Source organism: Phyllobates terribilis, unplaced genomic scaffold (genome assembly GCF_046119375.1).
Source record: "Phyllobates terribilis strain yellow unplaced genomic scaffold, ASM4611937v1 Scaffold_9__5_contigs__length_417890890, whole genome shotgun sequence".
NCBI classification, from domain to species: domain Eukaryota; kingdom Metazoa; phylum Chordata; class Amphibia; order Anura; family Dendrobatidae; genus Phyllobates; species Phyllobates terribilis.
This window is the reverse complement of record NW_027362769.1, coordinates 119,358,180-119,374,960: the sequence shown is the minus strand read 5'-3', so window position 1 is coordinate 119,374,960 and position 16,781 is coordinate 119,358,180. Positions and strand designations below refer to the sequence as shown.

The following is a 16,781-nucleotide window of genomic DNA, read 5'->3' as shown; positions in this document are numbered from 1 at the left end:
ATTAAATGCATATAATTGGGGCTAAAAATAATTTTTGAAATTGGGTTTCATTAAAAATTTTGCACAATCATGGCCGAAAGTGTTGGCACCCTTAAAATTGTTCCAGAAAATAAAGCATTTCTCCCAGAAAATTATTGCAATTACACATGTTTTGTCATACACATGTTTATTTCATTTGTGTGTATTGGAACAATACAAAAACAGAGAAAAAAGGCAAATTGAACATAATTTCACGCAAAACACCAAAAATGGGTAGGACGAAATTGTTGTCACTTTCCAAAATTGTTGGTAAACAGCTTTGCTTCAAGCATGTGATGTTCTTTCAAACTCACCTGTGGCAAGGAACAAGTGTGGGCAATATGAAAATCACACCTGAAACCAAATAAAGAGGGGAGAAGTTGACTCAATCTTTGCATTGTGTGTGCCACACTAAGCATGGAGAACAAAAAGAGAAGAAGAGAACTGTCTGAGGACTTGAGAACCAAAATTGTTGAAAAATATCAACAATCTCAAGGTTACAAGTCAAGTCCATCTCCAGAAATCTTGATGTTCCTTTGTCCACGGGTGAGCAACATAATCAAAAAGCTTGATGCTTGAAAGAAAGCTGTTTACTTACAATTTTGGAAAGTGCGAACAATTTTGTCCGGCTCATTTTTGGTGTTTTGTGTGACATTATGTCCAATTTGCCTTTTTTCTCAGTTTTTTTGTGTTGTTCCAATACACACAAAGGAAATAAATGTGTATAACAAAACATGTGTAATTGCAATAACTTTCTGGGAGAAATACTTAATTTTCTGGAACAATTTCAAGGGTGTAAACACTTTTGGCCATGACTGTATATCCTCTGATTATTGCTGGATGCAGAATGAGTTAATTGAGGATCGATCAGAAACCTGTTACGACAGTTTGATGGGAGAGTGTGTAACTCTTTCATCTGACTTTTTCTGAGCTCCTCTCAGATGATTTATAACCACAGACCACATCAAAGTTAAATGTGTTGGAAACAAACAGTTTGTAAACGCCAAAAGGTGTAAAATCTTTAATGTAACCCAATTGTAAAATTTTTTTTAGCCTGAAATACATGTATTTAAAATAAAAAAAATGTCCCCGATGATACAAGTTGTCTGATATAAGGATAAGAATTGTTAATTTGTTGCAGATCTAATAATAATAATTATTTTTATTTCTATAGCGCCAACATATTCCGCAGCACTTTATATTACAGAGGGGACTTGTACAGACAATAAAGACATTACGGAGTAACACATTTTAACAAATACCAAGAGGAGAGAGTGCCCTGCTCGCAAAGTTACAATATATGAGGAAATAGGGGAGATACGGAAGGTAAAAGGTAAAAAGAAAAGTGCTTGTCATATACGGTCCAGCCATCAGTGTAATAAATGAGAGCATTCAAATTAACACTGTATCAGCCGGTCACCAGAACAAGTACAAAGTGCTACTGAGTGTGTGGAAGAGAGAACAGGGGATAGTTCGTTAGATTAGTGAGGGGAGGCGATAGGCTACTCTAAAAAAAAGTGTTTTTAGGTCACATTTGAAAATGTGGATATTTGGAATTTATCGGACAGTCTGGGATAGCGCATTCCAGAAAACTGGTGCAGCACAAGAGAAGTCATGGAGACGGGAGTAGGAGGTTCGGATTATAGTAGATGTTAATGTAAGGTCATTAGTGGAATGGAGAGGAGGGCTAGGATGGTAGACAGAGATACGGGAGGAGACGTAAGAAAATATAGTCCAGAATTGTTTACATGATTACTCAGCAAGGTTTTATTAGAATTTGAAAAAGAAAATTTGCAGAGTTAAAGTGTAGGAGAGAGAACATAGAGATGAAAAATTGGACATGTTTTTCAAGAGGAATTCACATCAGGAAGCTGTATTTTTTGTTTTTGAAGTATTTTTTTTTTTATTTTTGCAGCGTTTTGACTTCATAATGTCAAGTTTTAAGCAGATTCCAAAAGGAATTTGACTCAAAGAAGTGACATTTTGCGCTGACAAAAAATGATGTATGAACAGCAAAGAAGATTTTCCATTGAAATAGAAAGGTTATTCAAAACGTATTTGAAGCATTTTTCTTCCAATTGAATTCAAATTGAACAAATGTTGCAGATTTTAAGATTCACATGTCTATTTTTGCTTGCGTATTTCTCCCCTTTCAATCAGCAGATGGGGAATCGTCATCAAAATCTTCTTGTTGTTTATAAAGATTTTGCTGAAGGTTTGTGGGGAGATCCATGGCCAAAATGGCCATGTGTAGGCTTAACTTATTCATGAAGTGACAGATTTACCAGTCTTAAGAGCTAGTTACAAGCAATATGTGAGGTAACAAGGCGGCCATATTTCATACTTATTGCTACCCTTTTAAAAATGTTCCTTCATAACACAATCAGCAAACTTTGGAACCTGATGCAAAACATCATAAAACATTTTCAATGCACTAAAGAAAATGGGCATTACAATGGATAAGCCCAGATAAGGTAATCCTGTATATGTCAAGTTAGAGAAGGCATTTTGAAAGCAAAGAGAATTTGAACAATGCATTTCCATTAAAAGGGTCCCTTCCTCCTTGACAATAAGCAAATGAGCTGACCAAACATGGGACCGGATGTCCATCCAATGTGTATGGGGGTATTCCAAAATTTTCTGCAACAGAATATTTTGATGAATAGAGGATTCCACCATGTTGAATTTCAACATGTCTGTTTCTTTTGTTTTCATCCTGATAAGCAACTGAAACCTCTGTCCCCATCAGGAATGTATATATTCCAACTGTCCTGAATTTGCCGGAACGGTTATGAAATTTCAGAATCAATTGTGTACAGAATTCTAGACTAAGAAAAGATGGGTCTTAAAAGGGTATTCCATCTCCAAGATCTTATCCCAATATGCAGTAGGTGTAATAATAATAATATTAGCAAATATCTCCAATTAGAAATGTATTATAGTTTTTCTGATTCACTATGTCTCTTCTAATGAGCAGGCATTGCAGGACCTTAGGTATCCATGGTTGCGACCACTAGCAAATAGCTAACTAACTGTCACTATATCAGTGGTCGTAACCATGGATACCTAAGGTCCTGCAATGCCTGCACATGAGGAAAGAGACACAGGGAATCAGAAAAACTATACTAGATTTCTAATTGGAGGTATTTGCTAATATTATTATTATTATACCTACTACATATTGGGATAGGTTCTTGGAGATGGGAATACCCCTCTAAGCCAACTTCATCCAAAAACTGATGGGCGGCGCTCGGGAGGGCAAATAATAATCCATGAAGTACCAACGCAATGTTGGTAACAGTGGAAATACCGGAGCTGTATTTGACCAAAAGTGGAAGACTATGGTCATCTTTAGTTGATGTCTAAATAATGGAAGTAGCAGAGGAGGTACGGTTTAGAGCATTGGTTCTTTGTTGACATCGAATATTTCATTAACTTTTTTTTAGGCAGCGCTCATATGATGCATTACCCGTTGCAGTAGTGCAGCCCCCTTGGCCAAAAGGGGTAAATGTGCACAAAAGTTTGCAGGTGACACCTCAGTGGTACAGCAAACTAATGCACTCATTGGTGGCCACAGCTGTCTGTCACACGAAGCTGCCCTACCGTGGGATGCCAGCCTTACTGCCAACACAATTATCCACTTATCGGTTTCAATCACACCATTAAGATCCTCACATATGAGTTTATAACTGATCTACCTTGTAAAAAGCAAAAAAAAGGTTAAGAACAAAAACTAAAATTGAAAGTATGTTGTGTGCATGAATAATGCAGAAGCTTTCACTTCAATGTTCCAAAATCTGTTTTACTATCTACTTATGCTGTAGTATAAAACCTGGATATGGAGAGGTTGTTGCATAATGTATTAATGTAAGTGCCCTTCTTATCTACGGTAACAAATCGTACACTTCACAATAATACAATAAAGTAATAATAGGACATTTCGGAGAGGGGTTACTGAGCGCTAGTGGTGTTGTCTTGCTTTCAGCTTTTAATACAATATTGGTTACATAAATGGATCTAAACAATCTAAAATAAGATAAGAGCCCTTTAGCTTTAAAAGAATATTAACGCTCTTAAAGATGGAAATATTAAATCCCTGACTTGTCGCGTTATATAAAATTTTATATACATATATATATATATGTAGCACCCTGAGGACTCGGCTGCTACAGGGGTATTGCACCTCAAACCAGAGGTGTGGTATTCCACTCCCGGGTAAGGATGGAGTGTGGGACTGAGCTCAGTAGGCTGCATGCACTACATACATCCCATTTCCGGGGGACAGAACTACGGTACTCCCAACAAGTAGATGTGCAGGTACGACAGCGTCTGTCCCTGGCTGGAGTGGGAGGGGGGGTGGAACATCCCAGTAGTGTAGGGGCAGATAGGGGAGGGGCTCTGGGCATAGAGATAGGAGCCCATTGGGTGCTGGTCACCTGGGCTCACACATAGAGGGAGTATATATGGTGGGCACCATCTAGAGATAGGGTCAGTCTGTCAGGAGAGTGCTGAGGAGGAGTTCAGCCAGGAGGGCTGACAGGGAGCTGTGGCTCCGGCTGGGCCCAGCTCCAGGGCCAGGCCTGAAGCAGAGAGGAAGAGGAAGAAAGGCCCAGAGGCATAAGACCAAGAGGGAACCCTGAGATCCCACGAGTGAGCTAAAAAGGGTGAAGGGTTGGCAGAAGAGGGCACCGGATCCCAAGCTGGCGGAGGCAAAAGTAACCCTTAACCAGGAACCGGAGGTCGTGGGCAAGCTTTGCCACGACCCTCACCACATCCACCAGGAAGGTACACCAAGAGTAGGGTCAGGAAAGCCAGAGAAGGTTTTACCATAGAAGGCCCAAGGGAACCGGACAAAGGTGGATCCCTGGTGGGGACGGCCAGGAGAAAGAGAGAGAGAGGGAAGCTCAGGACCACGCTCCGGAACTGCCTGGGGGTTGGCCGAGTCCAGCACCTGGTGGATGCAGCACGGCTCGGGTGGTCACTCAAGGCCAGAGTGACTGAAGGAACACCTGTGAGTAAAAACCCTGAAACTGCATCTCACGTCTCTGACTCTCCTTTCTGCACTATCACTACCCCCATCATCCGCACCAGCTGCCCTGAGGCCATACCCCTCCCGTTGGGGGTTATACCACCATCGCTGCACCCATACTACCGGCCTCAGCGGACTGTTCTGCAGCGGCGGCCTTGTAACCGCAAATCAACGGGTGGCGTAGTCGACACAGAAACAACATCTACCAAGACTGCCACACACTTAGTTTGACACCCTGGGCACGGACCGGGTTACCGCCACGAGACTACTACCCCCATCTGATCCGGCTCCGGGTAAGCCCCCGTGCGCGCGATGCCGCACGACACAGAAGGCCCAGGGGCGCGTCAACTTTGGCGTAGTCGGCAGGATTACGTGCCCGCAACCGACGGGTACTGCGTGCCTGAAGAGAAGTTCACATTTACCGTAAAAAGGAGTCTCCCGCCAATTCCAGAGGGTCCCCGCCATCGGACGCCATCTTGGATCGTTTCCCGCCGTTTGCCCGCCATCTGCAGTCTTTTCCCGCCGTCCACGGAGTTTCCCGCCATTGGGAGACGGTTCCCGCCATCTGAGAAGATTTCCTGCCCTGGCAGAGCGGACGCCATTATGGGCGTGCCAGAGGGTGGTAAGAGACGACCTCCCATCGTGGGCCTGGTCCCAGAAGAGCGCCAAAAGCAAGGACCGCCCCCACCAGCAGAGACTGCAATGATAGAGATGTCCATCAGCGTGGGGGGACTGCCCCTGGAACTGACAATCACCAAGTTGCCCCAGGACCGCCCTCAGTATGGGCGGATCAAGAACAAAAGAGAGAGGATGGGTGCAGCCTGGAGGAGTCTGGGGAGGTCGCACCCGGAGATGGAGGGAGAGTCAGGCAGCACCGACCCTGTGGTCAGGAGCCTGTTGCAAGCCACCACCCCACAAGACCTGGTGGAGATCTTGGCACAGCTCCCCCGAGACCGGGAGCGTGCACAGACCGCGCTGGAGGGCCTCGCACGGAGGATGGCCCAGGTGCAGCGAGAAACGCTGACTGAGTGGAGTAGGGAGATGGCCCAGCAGGCTGGAACCCGCCAGCGGAGCACGCCACCCGAGACGAGGAGTCTGACCACCTCTGAGGATGGTGCAGGAGGAATGAAGGCCGGAGACGACGCCGTGGAAGGAGCTGAAGAGACGGAGGCAGGTAAAGGGGACGTCACTACCCCAAGCCTAGAAACCGTGAGCCTGCCCCAGCTCCCCGTCGCAGAGCCCGAAATTCCCCCTACCGTGCCCGTCGCTGCACCGCCACCGCTCCAGACTAGGCCTCAAGCAGGAGCCGCGGCCACGCCCCCTGTGACGTCACGCGCCTCAACCCCGAGCGCGGCCAAGCAGGAGACGCCTCCGGCCTGGTCGCAGGGCCGAGTACCCCCGGGCGCCGCAGTTCCAACAGAGCCCTCTATCTCCACCAAGTCACTGGCCTGGTCACAAGGTCGAGTGCCCCCGGGCGCCGCCGTCTCCACAGTGCCCTTTACCTTTAGAGTGCCACTGGCCTGGTCGCAAGGCCTGGTGAATCCGGGCGCCGCTACGACCATCGCGCCCTCAACCGCCACCGTGCTACCCTTGGGTGAAGACCTGTTCGCCCAGCACACTTGCCCGGATGGGCAGCCCTTTGAGTGGCCACCGGAGTACCTCCATCCCCGACTCCGGAAGGAAAGGCCTCTGTGTGAGCCCCTGATTCCGGCTCCGGTGCCCGCCAAGATCACCCCACTCCCGTTGGAGGAGGCGCAGTTCGAATGGGACCCCACCGGAGAAAACCTCATTGGGTTCACCCATGAGACTCGGGCGGCCGCAGCCCAGCGAGCAGAGTGCTGCCGGCAACAGCTGGAGGTCTTCGACCGGGAACGGCGAGAGAGGCGGGTCCGCGAGGAGCGGCTGCAAGTACAGAGTGCGGAACAGAAAAGCCGGACCAGACGAAACCCCCGTGCAGCCCATGGTCCCCGCGCCACCGGGACCGTAATCAAGTTTCAACTGCAGCACGGTTGGGGTTTTATCCGGGACCACAGAACCCCCGGCGACGTCTTTGTCACCCGCAGGGACGTCGAGAGCCATCTGCGGGAGGGACACAGAGGACGTGATCTTTACCTGGGTGATGAGGTCACCTTCACCCGGCATCAATGTGCCAAAGGTCCATATGCTCTCCATGTGCACAGATTGACTGAGGAGGAGCTGCGGTTTGAGGAAGGTCAGGAGGACCCGGACGGGTCTGAAGATTACCCTCAAGAAGGAGCAGGAGGATGCCGTTATTAAAGTACGGTACAGTGAAGCTGTAAATAGTTACCCGTAAGGGTACAAGAACTGTTACCAGTAAAGTATAGTCCCCGTAGGGACCAGCAAACTGTTACCCGTGTGTCCCTATCCCTAACCAGGCTGAGGACTGTGAGCAGCCATCCCTTATTCCCACTGGCCGAGGACTGAGAGCGGCCATACCCTTGTAAATAGTTGCGCTTCCTAAGGCGCCCCCTACCGGTTTTATAGGAGGATTACTGTTTTCCTCCCAGTGACTGTGGCACTTTACCTGGTCACAAGTGAACAGTGGCCAGAAGCTCAAGAACATTTTATATAAAAGAGTTTTATATGAAAAAGTTTATATTGCTAGAATCTGATAATGTTTATAATGTTTTATATGTTGGTGTATGTTTTAAAAAGTTTGTATGTTTTGGTATGTTTTATTCTTTTACAGCCCGAGGACGTGCTGTGATTTACCAGGGGGGAATGTAGCACCCTGAGGACTCGGCTGCTACAGGGGTATTGCACCTCAAACCAGAGGTGTGGTATTCCACTCCCGGGTAAGGATGGAGTGTGGGACTGAGCTCAGTAGGCTGCATGCACTACATACATCCCATTTCCGGGGGACAGAACTACGGTACTCCCAACAAGCAGATGTGCAGGTACGACAGCGTCTGTCCCTGGCTGGAGTGGGAGGGGGGGTGGAACATCCCAGTAGTGTAGGGGCAGATAGGGGAGGGGCTCTGGGCATAGAGATAGGAGCCCATTGGGTGCTGGTCACCTGGGCTCACACATAGAGGGAGTATATATGGTGGGCACCATCTAGAGATAGGGTCAGTCTGTCAGGAGAGTGCTGAGGAGGAGTTCAGCCAGGAGGGCTGACAGGGAGCTGTGGCTCCGGCTGGGCCCAGCTCCAGGGCCAGGCCTGAAGCAGAGAGGAAGAGGAAGAAAGGCCCAGAGGCATAAGACCAAGAGGGAACCCTGAGATCCCACGAGTGAGCTAAAAAGGGTGAAGGGTTGGCAGAAGAGGGCACCGGATCCCAAGCTGGCGGAGGCAAAAGTAACCCTTAACCAGGAACCGGAGGTCGTGGGCAAGCTTTGCCACGACCCTCACCACATCCACCAGGAAGGTACACCAAGAGTAGGGTCAGGAAAGCCAGAGAAGGTTTTACCATAGAAGGCCCAAGGGAACCGGACAAAGGTGGATCCCTGGTGGGGACGGCCAGGAGAAAGAGAGAGAGAGGGAAGCTCAGGACCACGCTCCGGAACTGCCTGGGGGTTGGCCGAGTCCAGCACCTGGTGGATGCAGCACGACTCGGGTGGTCACTCAAGGCCAGAGTGACTGAAGGAACACCTGTGAGTAAAAACCCTGAAACTGCATCTCACGTCTCTGACTCTCCTTTCTGCACTATCACTACCCCCATCATCCGCACCAGCTGCCCTGAGGCCATACCCCTCCCGTTGGGGGTTATACCACCATCGCTGCACCCATACTACCGGCCTCAGCGGACTGTTCTGCAGCGGCGGCCTTGTGACCGCAAATCAACGGGTGGCGTAGTCGACACAGAAACAACATCTACCAAGACTGCCACACACTTAGTTTGACACCCTGGGCACGGACCGGGTTACCGCCACGAGACTACTACCCCCATCTGATCCGGCTCCGGGTAAGCCCCCGTGCGCGCGATGCCGCACGACACAGAAGGCCCAGGGGCGCGTCATATATATACACATATATATATATAGGTATAGTTAATCTAAACATCTTTATAAATAAAAATCCTTAGTCGTAAAATAAAAAAATTTTGTAATACAAATTTGATTTTCCTTTTGCCCCCAAATATTCTGAACAGACACTTTATTAGAGACATCCACCTAGTAGCCCCTTGGACCTCTTTTGGACTTTAGAACCAAAGACATTCGTCCATGCATAGATTCTATAAGGTGCGTTCTACAGTAATACTGGTCCAAGAAGACAGTATAGCTTCTCGTAGTTATCTCCAAATAGATGGAGGTACTGCCATGTTCTGAACAGCCTGTTTGACGTCCTCCTAAAGACGCTCTATAGGAGGAAGCTCTGGGGGCTGCGAAGGTCGGAGAAGTGACATGCTCTTGGAATCAATCCACGACTATACGATCCACGTTGCATGGTGCATTGTCCTTCTGTTATAGGTTGTAAAACCGCTATGAAGGGATGAATTTGCTTAGCTAAGCCTTACTGTCCAAATGTCCATCCACAGGTATCAGAGAACCCAGGGTGTGCTAAAAAAAAGTGTTCACCGCACCATAACTCATCTTCACCAACCTGGAAGAAAGGTTTCTATTTTAGGTATTTATGGCATATTCAAATGATAATGTCATACATGCCTCACGAGTTGGGCCCCACCACTGTGATTTCCACCTACAAGAATACCAGGTTAGTTGACCATCATCATCCAATTCCTTAAGTTCCATATAACTCAATGTAGAGAGTTGCACTCAAGCATGGCCACCACGCCATTAAGGTGTAAAGAAAATGGGGGTCACTGGACAACTATTCTCCCAGTAGGCAAAGATACCAGAGGATACTGTAGATCCATAATAAATGCATAAAATAAGAATACTTCTTTAACCTTAATAAAGGTTTAGTCAATCTTTTCAGAGCTCTTAGGGGACTGTGATGATTTTTGTGTACTTTCATGAGTAGAAATGTCAGTCTCCACATGTTCTGGCATTCTGGTAGATCACGAAGTTAAAGTACCAAACTATAAATGTTTCACAGCATTATCAATCCCTATAATAGTAGTCTACAGTAGCATGTAAAAGTTTGGGCACCCCTGGTAAAAATTACTGTTATTGTGAACAGTTAAGCAAGTTGAAGATACAATGATGTCTAAAAGGCCTAAAGTTAAAAATGACACATTTCCTTTGTATTTTAGACACACAAAAAAAATAGTCATTTTTTACATTTTAAAAATTACAAAGCGGAAAATGGACCGATGCAAAAGTCTGGGCACCCTAGTAACACCCCCTTTTGAAAGTATCACAGATTGCAAACACTTTTTGTAGCAAGAGTATTTCAATTCTTGTTTGAGGGATTTTCAGCCATTCTTCCTTGGAAAATTCTTCCAGTTCTGTGAGATTCCTGGGCCGTCTAGCATGCACTGCTATTTTGAGGTCTAGACACAGATTTTCAATGATGTTCAGATCAGGGGACTGTGAGGGCCATTGTAAAACCTTCAGCTTGCACCTTTTGAGGTAGGCTATTATGGATTTTGACGTGTGTTTAGGACCAATATCCATTTGTAGAAGCCATCCTATTTTCAACTTCAGCTTTTTTACAGATGTTGTGTTACATCAAGAATTTTCTGAAATTTCATGGAATCCATTCTTCCCTCTACCCGTGAAGTGTCCCTCCTGCCATTGGCTGCAACACAACTCCAAAGCATGATTGATCCACCCCCATGCTTAATGGTTAGCGAGATGTTCTTTTTCTGAATTTCTGTGCCCTTTATTTTCCACACATACCTTTGATCATTATGGCCAAAGAGTTCAATTTTACCCGCATCGTTACACAGGACTTGTTTCCAAAATGCATCAAGCTTGTTTAGATGTTCTTTTGCATACTTATGAAGCTGAATTTTATGGTGAGGACACAGGAGAGGTTTTCTTCTGATTGCTCTTCAATGAAGGCCATATTTGTGCAGGTATCTCAAGCAATGTACCACAACTCCAGAGTCTGCTAAATCTTTCTGAAGGTCTTTTGAAGTCAAGCTCGGGTTCTGATATGCTCCTCTAGCAATCCTATGAGCACTGACGTTTTGCTTGGTCTTCCAGACCTTATCTTGACCTCCACTGTTCCTGTAACTGCCATTTCTTAATTACATTTTGAACTGAGGAAAGGGCAACTTGAAAACGCTTTGCTTTCTTCTTATAGCCTTCTCCTGCTCCGTGGGCCTTCACTATTTTCATTTTCAGAGTGCTAGGCAGCTGCTTAGAAGAACCCATGGCTGCTGTTTTTGGCACAAGATTAGAGGAGGCTAAGTTTGTAATTTTTACAATGTACAAAAATGACTATATATATGCATATATATATATTTGCTTAAAATACAAAGGAAATGTGTCATCTTTAACTTTAGGCCTTTTAGAGATCATTTCATCTTCAACTTGCTTAACTGTTCACAATAACAGTAATTCTGACCAGGGGTGCCCAAACTTTTACATGCCACTGTATCTGTTGGGTATTCTCTTACTATGAAATGTCCTGGGCATCCATCCAGAAGACCGCTAGACCTATCACTCAAGAGCAGAGAGAGGGTGTTATGCATCATTGATGGCAGAGAACCTAGGACACTTCAAGTTAAGGAAACAACCAAAGGACACCTCCCATAAAGGTGGTTTATAACTTCTTATTTTTAGTTTCTGCTTTGGCTTCTTATCCTACGTTATTTGGCAAGGCTCGTTGAAGGGTCGATATTGACTTTTAGGATTACTACCGGTACTTCCGATATGTGGCGCTACAGTTCAAGTTGTCTTCCTTTCTGAAGTGGCTTTTTGCATGCTCTTCATTCTAAAAGTAGTATGACCATCAACCTATATAGATTTCACCTGCTTTTCGCCTCCTACATGAAGAACTATTAGGAGTTTTAACCCCATTTAAATGAACTTCCTTGCCTTGCTCAGTCTAAAAAAATGCTGTTGGTTGCACAGTATTTGAAGATGCCTATTTCCATATGAGTCGCCACTAACATTTTATAACACGAAACACCAATTATTCAGGCACCTGTGATTTGTCCCGTTATCTTGTTGCCATGACAATATCCGTCCATGTGAACTAAGACTAACGAGAGGCCATTTTTGCATTCATTTGCCGCACAACAGAATGATTAAAGCCATAATCTGCGCCTGGTTCCTAACCACCCTCCTCCACCAATAAAATGATTTTTGTATAATATTTTAAAAATACCAAATTTAAATCCATCTCTAAGTTACTGCAGTGCTTATAAAGCTGAGATTTCCCATATCTTTGTATAAACATGCTACAAATATGATTTTCCTTATGAAAATACAGACTTGAGAATGTAATATATTCAGTGGTGTATGGGAGAACAGGCAGAAACAGGATTTCTGGAGAGCTGGAAATTCTGGAATAACTGATCAGAATACATACACGTTTACTGAGTTTCTTCCTTCTAAAATAATATATTTTGATTTTGATGGTGTGGTTCAATGAATAAACATTTCTTAATGTCTAGTACCGGAAAGTCTGGCGTTCTGGTGCAGGTGGTCTCCTACTATCTACCCTGGTATTATTGGACTTTTAGCTCGATCTCTTGTGCAAGCATCTGATATAGTAAATTGATTATGCTTTAGAGTATGTTTTGAATTGTAAGCAATAAAAGCAGAAACTACTTAAGGCTGCCTACATGATTTACTCAAGTCTGGCTGTTATTTAAAGAAAACACATTTAGAGAAGTTGCCAGTTTCCAGTCAAAAGGTCAGAGGATAATGTATTTGTAAACCTTTCTCAAACAGGACATGTGTAAGGATGGTTGACTGTGCTGTCGCGTTCCTGCCCCTGAAGACACCAATAACATTGTGTGGTACTATGTAATGTGTATAGTGTCGTATATGTCTTTTGTAAATACTGTGTATAATGTATAATGGACAGCGTGATAAGTAATGTACAGTGTAGGACATAGTGTATAGGATAGGTAGAATAGGGATAGATAGTTGACTGTAGTTTAGATAGTGACGTTAGGGTAAGACAAGATAGTTAATTTTGGGACTAGCCCATAGTGGGAGGGAATTAGTGTTAGGGAAAGAGACTGCTTCCTGTAGATAGTTAGATAGGGCTTGGAGAGTAAAGCGAGCAGTACTGCTGTTGGGGTTATCCACAAAAGGAAAGTAGACTTGAGAACAAGAATAGCAAGATCCTGAAGTAATCTACGAGACAGAGTGGCTTTCGGGAAAGGGGTCTTTGAGTAGGATGCAGAGTCATGAGAAACCCTGAGTTTGCAAATGCTGAAAATAACGGGCCTAAACAGGACTGAGTTCGTGGGACTGGTTGGGGGTCCAGAGTGGTATATCCAGGGTGCCAGTAGTGGAAGAAATAGGACACGGAACCACTGAGCGAGTAGAGACTTGCTGATCAGGACTGTGGCATAGAAGCTGAGTTGTGACGAAGTAGGGCGAAACAGTGAGCCTCATTGGCCCTGGAGTAGACTACAGAGGAAGGATACTGTGTAGTGAAAATGTTTTGTACTGCAAAAGAAACATCCATAAGACTTTGAACCCGCTATCCTTTGTGCATAACCACATAGTCAAAAGAGAACAAGAACTGTGTATACAAATAATCTGGATCACGAATAATACTAAAAATATATAAATGTTATTGATGAACAATGAAACAACACGATTAAAAACAGTTAAAAAGTGCAGATCGGCTAACAATGACCACCAAGACGGTCCGTATAGGGACCGGCAATCCTTCTCCAATATGCTTACTCAAATGATACAGGCAAATAGGCTTGACTATAAGACACACTTTTTTCCTCCAAAATTTTGGAGGAAAGTGGGGGGGGTGTCTTATAGTGCGAGTATATATGTATGCTATGGCTGTGGGTAGTGGGGGGCGTGGGGGCATGGAGAGCAGTGAATATTCATTTTCCTTAATAGCGCGCACACTGTACCCACAGTGCGGCTCCTGCTGCGCTGGTGGTCATGTGTTGCCGCTATTAAAGACCATGAATATTCACTACAATTCACTCCTATGGGAAATAGTGAATATTCAAGCTGTTTAATAGTGGGCACCACAGAGCCGCAGCAGGAGCGGCACTGTGTGCACACTACAGTGTGCGCGCTATTAAGGACCTTAAGTTTGATCTGACATAGACAACTTAAATGTATCTTTCTAAAGTTCTGTCTGAACTTCCAATTAACATTTGACAATAATTACAGAATATGTAAAATGCATTCCACAAGATACCACATGAAGGAATTATGTCACACAGATCCAAACATAAATAGAGGTGGTATACAATGCAATACGAAGTATGTTAATAGTCTATCTATAGTGTGCCATGCTTAAACACAAGTGAGGGAGACAGAGTGACTGTTAGGCCACGGCCCCATCAGTATTCGCTCAGTATTTTTTCTCAGGAGTGGGAGACAAAACCGGAAGTGGGTGATTAATGCAGAATTGGGGACTTGTTCTATTATACCTTTTTTCTGATTGTTCCTCACCTGGTTTTGGCTCATATAGGGGTGTGGCTCCCCTATTTTAGGCTGTTCATTTTGTCTATATAGCTTTCCACGGGCAGGTGTGTCGGGACCCAGGTCCTACTCTGCCCTTATCTATTTTGAGGTCTGCTGACACATAGTGAGGTGAACTACAAGAGTTAGGTACCGTCCCGATTGGGTGCACCTTGTCGCGGGGTGGTGGCTTTTACGTTTCTTTGATCAAAACTATTATAACCAACTACCCCATGTTATTTTTATATACTATTACTATTTACTTACTTATTACAGGGTATTTGCTCATTTTTTTTATCTTAGGTTTTACCTCGTAGTTTTGTAATCTAAAGGAACAAGATAAGCAGTCAAGCTAATTTTTCTTTTGCTGACATCAATTCACTATCTGGCAGCAATTTCCCAATCCCAGTTTAGGCATTAGATTGTCGGCAGGTTATAACAATTACAATGTTATGTGTTCATCCATCTTTACTAACAGCATATGTTCACTAATATTCAATTTTAGAGGAGCTTTTGCTTATCAATGTTTTAGCTGCCAAAATAACCCCCAAGTATATTACTCTACAGAACGCAGAACGTTGTTTGAGCCGCGCCATACTCCAAGCATCCTGAATATTATATGAAATGGACAATTTGTTTCCAAAATCGGCACTGTTGTGTGACACACTGTTCCCCTGAGGACGCTCACACAGGAACTCTGGGACAAAATCTGTTTCCTTTGATACTGAAAAAGCTTCAGAAAATATTTCCCACAAATTGAAATGCTTTGCCAGACAGCTGCTTCAATTTCTCATTTCTATCTTACATTAACTGCACAGAACCCGCTGACTCCCGCAGCGGAGACAAATATCCATACACACATGGGCTGAAATACAACTATGCACGAGTCTTTACAACATATATCTTCAGGTTTCCATCAATTAATGTCCTACATAAGGGTCAGCCTTAAAGGGCTATTCTCATCAAGGCTATAATTATACTGATGCATGGGGTTGCAATCGCACCAGAGCCCTGAATCCTAAGGGGGCATAAAGTTCCTTTGGCCCTTATGAAGAGCAATATTAAAGAAGCACTCCTCCTCCTCCCATCAAAGTTTTTATCCTTTGAATATATTGCAGTCATCATATTATATAGCACTGTGTACTGACAATTAATCGTTTTACACTTTTACCCAGTTAATTCTTCTCTTTTCTATTAGGTCTGTGACATAACATGATTAAAAACAGGCTAGCTGAATCCTTCTAAGCTCTATGTGGAAACAGGAGATCTCTTTTCCCTGCATGAGTCACCATTAGAACTACAATTCTACATCACTGCAAAGTCCCTGGCAGAGGAGCAGCTGGGTCAGAAGTTGAAGAGGGGGTGGAACTGGGTTGCCAGGGACTTTGCAGTGAATCATAGAATCATAGAATGGTAGAGTTGGAAGGGACCTCCTGGGTCATCTGGTCCAACCCCCTGCTCAAAGCAGGATTCACTAGATCATCTCAGACAGATGTCTGTCCAGCCTCTGTTTGAAGACGTCCATTGAAGGGGAACTCACCACCTCTCGTGGCAGCCTGTTCCACTCATTAATCACCCTAACTGTCAAAAAGTTTTTTCTAATATCTAATCTGTGTCTCCTCCCATTTAGTTTCATCCCATTGCTTCTAGTCTTTCCTTGTGCAAATGAGAATAAAGATGATCCTTCTACAATGTGACAGCCCTTGACATATTTGTAGACAGCTATTAAGTCTCCTCTCAGTCTTCTTTTTTGCAAGCTAAACATTCCCAAATCCTGTAACCGTTCCTCATAGGACATGGTTTGCAGACCAGTCACCATTCTGGTCGCTCTTCTCTGAACTTGCTCCAGTTTGTCTATGTCTTTTTTAAAATGTGGTGCCCAAAACTGTACACAGTATTCCAGATGAGGTCTGACCAAAGAGGAGTAAAGACCGATAATGACTTCACGTGATCTAGACTGTATGCTTCTGTTAATACATCCCAGAATTGTATTTGCCTTTTTTGCTGCTGCATCACACTGTTGACTCATGTTCAGTCTATGATCTATTAGTATACCTAAGTCTTTTTCACATGTACTGTTGCTTAGCTCTATTCCTCCCATTCTGTATATGCTTTTTTCATTTTTATTGCCCAGATGTAGTACTTTGCATTTTTCCCTGTTAAAAACCATTCTGTTGGTTGCTGCCCACTGCTCCAGTTTATTTAGGTCTTTTTGAATCCTCTCTCTCTCTTCTCTAGTATTAGC

At 44.5% G+C, this 16,781-nt stretch overlaps 1 protein-coding gene across 2 annotated transcripts in view; it reads right to left on the bottom strand.

Moving 5' to 3' along the window:
- STK39 (serine/threonine kinase 39) overlaps positions 1 to 16,781 on the bottom strand; it is a 438,417-nt gene that overhangs the window by 85,263 nt on the left and 336,373 nt on the right. The window lies entirely within an intron of this gene.